Below are 5,792 nucleotides of genomic sequence, written 5' to 3' on the forward strand. Positions count from 1 at the left end.
CTCCCATTCTTCTCTGCAGATCCTCTCAAGCTCTGTCAGGTTGGATGGGGAGCATCGCGGCACAGATATTTTCAGGTCTCCAGAGATGTTTGATCGAGTTCAAGTCCGGGCTCTGGCTTGGCAACTCAAGGACAATCAGAGACTTGCCCTGAAGCCACTCCTGCATTATCTTGGCTGTGTGCTTAGGGTCATTGTCCTGTTGGAAGGGGAACATTTGTTCCAGTCTGAGGTCCTGAGCGCTCTGGAGCAGGTTTTCATCAAGGATCACTCTGTACTTTGCTCCGTTCATCTTTCCCTCGATGCTGACTGGTCTCCCAGTCCCTTCCGCTGAAAAATATCCCCACAGCATGATGCTGCCACCACCATGCTTCACCGTAGGGATGGTGCCAGGTTTCCTCCAGACGTGACGCTTGGCATTCAGGCCAAAGAGTTCAATCTTGGTTTCATCAGAACCAGAGAATCTTGTTTCTCATGGTCTGAGAGTCTTGAGGTGCCTTTTGGCAAACTCCAAGCTGGCTGTCATGTGCCTTTTACTGAGGAGTGGCTTCCGTCTGCCCACTCTACCATAAAGGCCTGATTGGTGGAGTGCTGTAGAGATGGGAGAACCTTCCAGAAGAACAACCATCTCCACAGAGGAACGCTAGAGCTCTGTCAGAGTGACCATCAGGTTCTTGGTCACCTACCTGACCAAGGTACCCTTCCCCAGATCTGTGCCTCGACACAATCCTGTCCCGGAGCTCTAAGGACAATTCCTTCGACCTCATGGCTTGCTCTGACATGTACTGTTAACTGTGGGACCTTATGTAGACAGGTATGTGCCTTTCCAAATCATGTCCAATCAATTGAATTTACCACAGGTGTACTCCAATCAAGTTGTAGAAACATCAAGGATGATCAATGTAAACAGGATGCACCTGAGCGCAATTCCGAGTCTCATAGCAAAGGATCTGAATACTTGTGTAAATAAGGTATTTTTTAAATATATTTACAAACAATTCTGAAAACCTTTTTTCACTGTCATTATGGGGTATTGTGTGGAGATGGATGAGGAAAAACAATCCATTTTAGAATAAGGTAACAAAATGTGTTAAAAGTCAAGGGGTCTGAATACTTTCTGAATGCACTGTATGAATGTGGTTGCAATTTAGAAGCAAATTACTAAACTGAAAAGAAGTTATTTGAAGTTTGATTTGTAAAATGAACATTTCATGAACAAATAGTTTTTGTTGACTTTGTTGGTTTTGCCTAACACTTCTGTATGTTAGTAATAGACTTATCGAGTGCACTTGTTGCATTGTTTGCATGCTTGTGTATAAATTAATGCATGGAACTAGCTATATGTAAATGTCTCTTTTGGAATAAATAAACGTCTATTGCATTGTAAATTTGAGAATATAGTACCAGTCAAAAGTTTGGACACACCTCCCCATTCAAGTTTTTATTTTATTTAATTTTTTTACTATTTTCTACATTGTAGAATAATAGTGAAGACATCAAAACTATGAAATAACACATATGGAATCATGTAGTAACCAAAAAAAAAAGTATAAATATATTTTAGATTCTTCAAAGTAGCCACCTTTTGCCTTGATGACAGCTTTGCACACACTTGGCATTCTCTCAACCAGCTTCATGAGGAATGATTTTCCAACAGTCTTGAAGGAGTTCCCACATATGCTGAGCACTTGTTGGTTGCTTTTCCTTCACTCTGCAGTCCAACTCATCCCAAACCATCTCAATTGGGTTGCGTTCTGGGGATTGTGGAGGTCGGGTGATTGCGGAGGCCAGGTCATCTGATGCAGCACTCCATCACTCTCCTTGGTCAAATAGCCCTTACACAGCCTGGAGGTGTGTTTTGGGTCATTGTCCTGTTGAAAAACAAATGACAGTCCCACGAAGTGCAAACCAGATGGGATGGCGTATCGCTGTGGTAGCCATGCTGGTTAAGTGTGCCTTGAATACTAAATAAATCACTGACATTGTCACCAGCAAAGCGCCATCACACCTCCATGCTTCACGGTGGGAATCACACATGCAGATATCATCCGTTCACCTACTCGGCATCTCACAAAGACACGGCGTTGGGACCCAAAAATTATATTTTGGACTCATCAGACCAAAGGACAGATTTCCACTGGTCAATTGTCTATTGCTTGTTTCTTGGCCCAAGCAAGTCTCTTCTTATTTGTGTCCTTTAGTAGTGGGTTCTTTGCAGCAATTCGACCATGACGGCCTGATTCATGCAGTCTCCTCTAAACAGTTGATCAAATCAAATTATATTGGTCACATACACATGGTTAGCAGATGTTATTGCGAGTGTAGCGAAATGCTAAAGTTTGTTGAGATTTGTCTGTTTCTTGAACTCTGTGAAGCATTTATTTGGGCTGCAATCTGAGGGGCAGTTAACTCTAATGAACTTATCCTCTGCAGGAGAGGTAACTCTGTCTTCCTTTCCTGTGGCGGTCCTCATGAGAGCCAGTTTCCTCATAGCGCTTGATGGTTTTTGCAACTGCACTTGAAGAAACTTTCAAAGTTCTTGACATTTTCTGGATTGACTGACCTTCATGTCTTTTAAAGTAATGGTGGACTGTCATTTCTCTTAGCTTATTTGAGTTGTTCTTGCCAGAATATGGACTTGGTATTCTACCAAATAGGGCTATCTTCTGTATACCACCCCTACCTTATCACAACACAACTGATTGTCTCAAACGCATAATTAATAGGTGTGCCTTTTAACAAGGCACACCTATTAATTGAAATGCATTCCAGGTGACTACCTCATGAAGCTGGTTGAGAGAATGCCAGAGTGTGTAAAGCTGTCATCAAGGAGAGTCGGCCCGTAAAGCTGTCATAAAGCAGAGTGTGTAAAGCTGTCATCAAGGCAAATTGCCAGTTGGCCTGGACACCTTTAACTGCCGATACGGAGCCCCACCGATCCATCACGACTGGACTACCGACGTAATTTGCCCGAGGGGGTTTTTCAACAGGCTCCTCCGTCACGACGTCCCCTGAATGCCCGCCTGCTAGCCGCGGCCCGCTAGCTGTCTAGAGCATATCGGACTGTTAGCTTAAGATGCCCATCAGCCAATTTCTTTGGCCACTATACCTATTTTGCCAATTGGCCTGGACCCCTTTTACTACACGGAGCCCTGCTGATCCATCACGACTGGTCTGCCGACGTAACTGAACAAGGGGGCTACAACAGATTTCTTCCGTTGCGACGTCCCTCTAAGGCCCCTCTGCTAGCTTGCTAGCCCCGGCCCGCTAGCTGTCTGAATCGCCGTGTCTCCAGCCCGCCTAGCTACTAACTGGACCCCTATGATCACTCGGCTACGCATGCCTCTCCCTAATGTCAATATGCCTTGTCCATTGCTGTTTTGGTTAGTGATTATTGTCTTATTTCACTGTAGAGCCTCTAGCCCTGCTCATTATGCCTTAGCTAACCCTTCAGTTCCACCTCCCACACATGCGGTGACCTCACCTGGTTTAAATTATGTTTCTAGAGACAATATCTCTCTCATCGTCACTCAATGCTTAGGTTTACCTCCACTGTATTCACATCCTACCATACCTTTGTCTGTACATTATGCCTTGAATCTATTCTACCGTGCCCAGAAACCTGCTCCTTTTACTCTGTTCCGAACGTACTAGACGACCAGTTCTTATAGCCTTTAGCCGTACCCTTATCCTACTCCTCCTCTGTTCTTCTGGTGATGTAGAGGTTAATCCAGGTCCTGCAGTGCCTAGCTCCACTCCCATTCCCCAGGCGCTCTCATTTGTTGACTTCTGTAACCGTAAAAGCCTTGGTTTCATGCATGTTAACATTAGAAGCCTCCTCCCTAAGTTTGTCCAGGTCTGTGCTCAAACAATTTGAGCTTCTACTTTTAAAAATCCACCTTTCCAGAAACAAGTGTCTCACCATTGCCGCTTGCTATAGACCACCTTCTGCCCCCAGCTGTGCCCTGGACACCATATGTGAATTGATTGCCCCCCATCTATCTTCAGAGCTTGTGCTGTTAGGTGACCTAAACTGGGACATGCTTAACACCCCGCCCATCCTACAATCTAAGCTTGATGCCCTCAATCTCACACAAATGATCAATGAACCTACCAGGTACAACCCCAAATCCGTAAACACGGGCACCCTCATAGATATCATCCTGACCAACCTGCTCTCCAAATACACCTCTGCTGTCTGCAACCAGGATCTCAGCGATCACTGCCTCATTGCCTGCGTCCGTAATGGGTCTGCGGTCAAACGACCACCCCTCATCACTGTCAAACGCTCCCTAAAACACTTCAGTGAGCAGGCCTTTCTAATTGGCCTGGCCAAGGTATCCTGGAAGGATATTGACCTCATTCCATCAGCAGAGGATGCCTGGTTATTCTTTGAAAGTGCTTTCCTAACCCTCTTAAATAAGCATGCCACATTTAAAAAATGTAGAACCAGGAACAGATATAGCTCTTGGTTCACTCCAGACCTGACTGCCCTTGACCAGCACAAAAACATCCTGTGGCGTACTGCATTAGCATCAAATACGCCCCGCGATATGCAACTTTTCAGGGAAGTTAAGAACCAATATACACAGGCAGTTAGGAAAGCAAAGGCTAGCTTTTTCAAACAGAAATGTGCATCCTGTAGCACGAACTTCAAAAAGTTCTGGGACACTGTAAAGTCCATGGAGAATAAGAGCACCTCCGCCCAGCTGCCCACTACACTGAGGGCTCTCTTCTCTGTATACATCAATGATGTCGCTCTTGCTGCTGGTGATTCTCTGATCCACCTCTACACAGATGACACCATTCTGTATACTTCTGGTTCTTCTTTGGACACTGTGTTAACTAACATCTAGATGAGCTTCAATGCCATACAACTCTCCTTCTGTGGCCTCCAACTGCTCTTAAATGCAAGTAAAACTAAATGCATGCTCTTCAACCGATCGCTGCCCGTAAAAGTTTGAGTGTTTTAGATGACAAGCCAAATTTCTTCAGCCTCCTGAGGTTGAAGAGCCTCTGTTGCGCCTTCTTCACCACGCTGTCTGTGTGGATGGACCATTTCAGTTTGTCCGTGATGTGTACGCCGCGGAAATTAAAAAACTTTCCACCTCCTCCACTACTGTCGATGTGGATGGGGGGGTGCTCCCTCTGCTGTTTCCTGTAGTCCACGATCATCTCCTTTGTTTTGTTGACGTTGAGTGAGAGGTAATTTTCCTGACACCACACTCCGAGGGCCCTCACCTCCCTGTAGGCTGTCTCGTCGTTGTTGGTAATCAGGCCTACCACTGTAGTGTCGTCTGCAAACTTGATTGAGTTAGAAGCGTGCATTGCCACGCAGTCATGGGTGAACAGGGAGTACAGGAGAGGGCTGAGAATGCACCCTTGTGGGGCCCCAGTGTTGAGGATCAGCGGGGTGGAGATGTGGTTTCCTACCTTCACCACCTGGGGGCGGCCCGTCAGAAGGTCCAGGACCCAGTTGCACAGGGCAGGGTCGAGACCCAGGGTCTCGAGCTTAATGACGAGATTGGAGTTAAATGCTGAGCGGTAGTCGATGAACAGCATTCTTACATAGGTATTCCTCTTGTCCAGATGGGATAGGGCAGTGTGCAGTGTGATGGCGATTGCATCGTCAGTGGACCTATTGGGGCGGTAAGCAAATTGGAGTGGGTCTAGGGTATCAGGTAGGGTGGAGGTGATATGATCCTTGACTAGTTTCTTAAAGCACTTCATGATGACAGAAGTGAGTGCAATGGGGCGGTAGTCATTTAGTTCAGTTACCTTTGCTTTCTTGGGAA

This window comes from Salvelinus namaycush, chromosome 4 (assembly GCF_016432855.1).
Source record: "Salvelinus namaycush isolate Seneca chromosome 4, SaNama_1.0, whole genome shotgun sequence".
NCBI classification, from domain to species: Eukaryota; Metazoa; Chordata; class Actinopteri; order Salmoniformes; family Salmonidae; genus Salvelinus; species Salvelinus namaycush.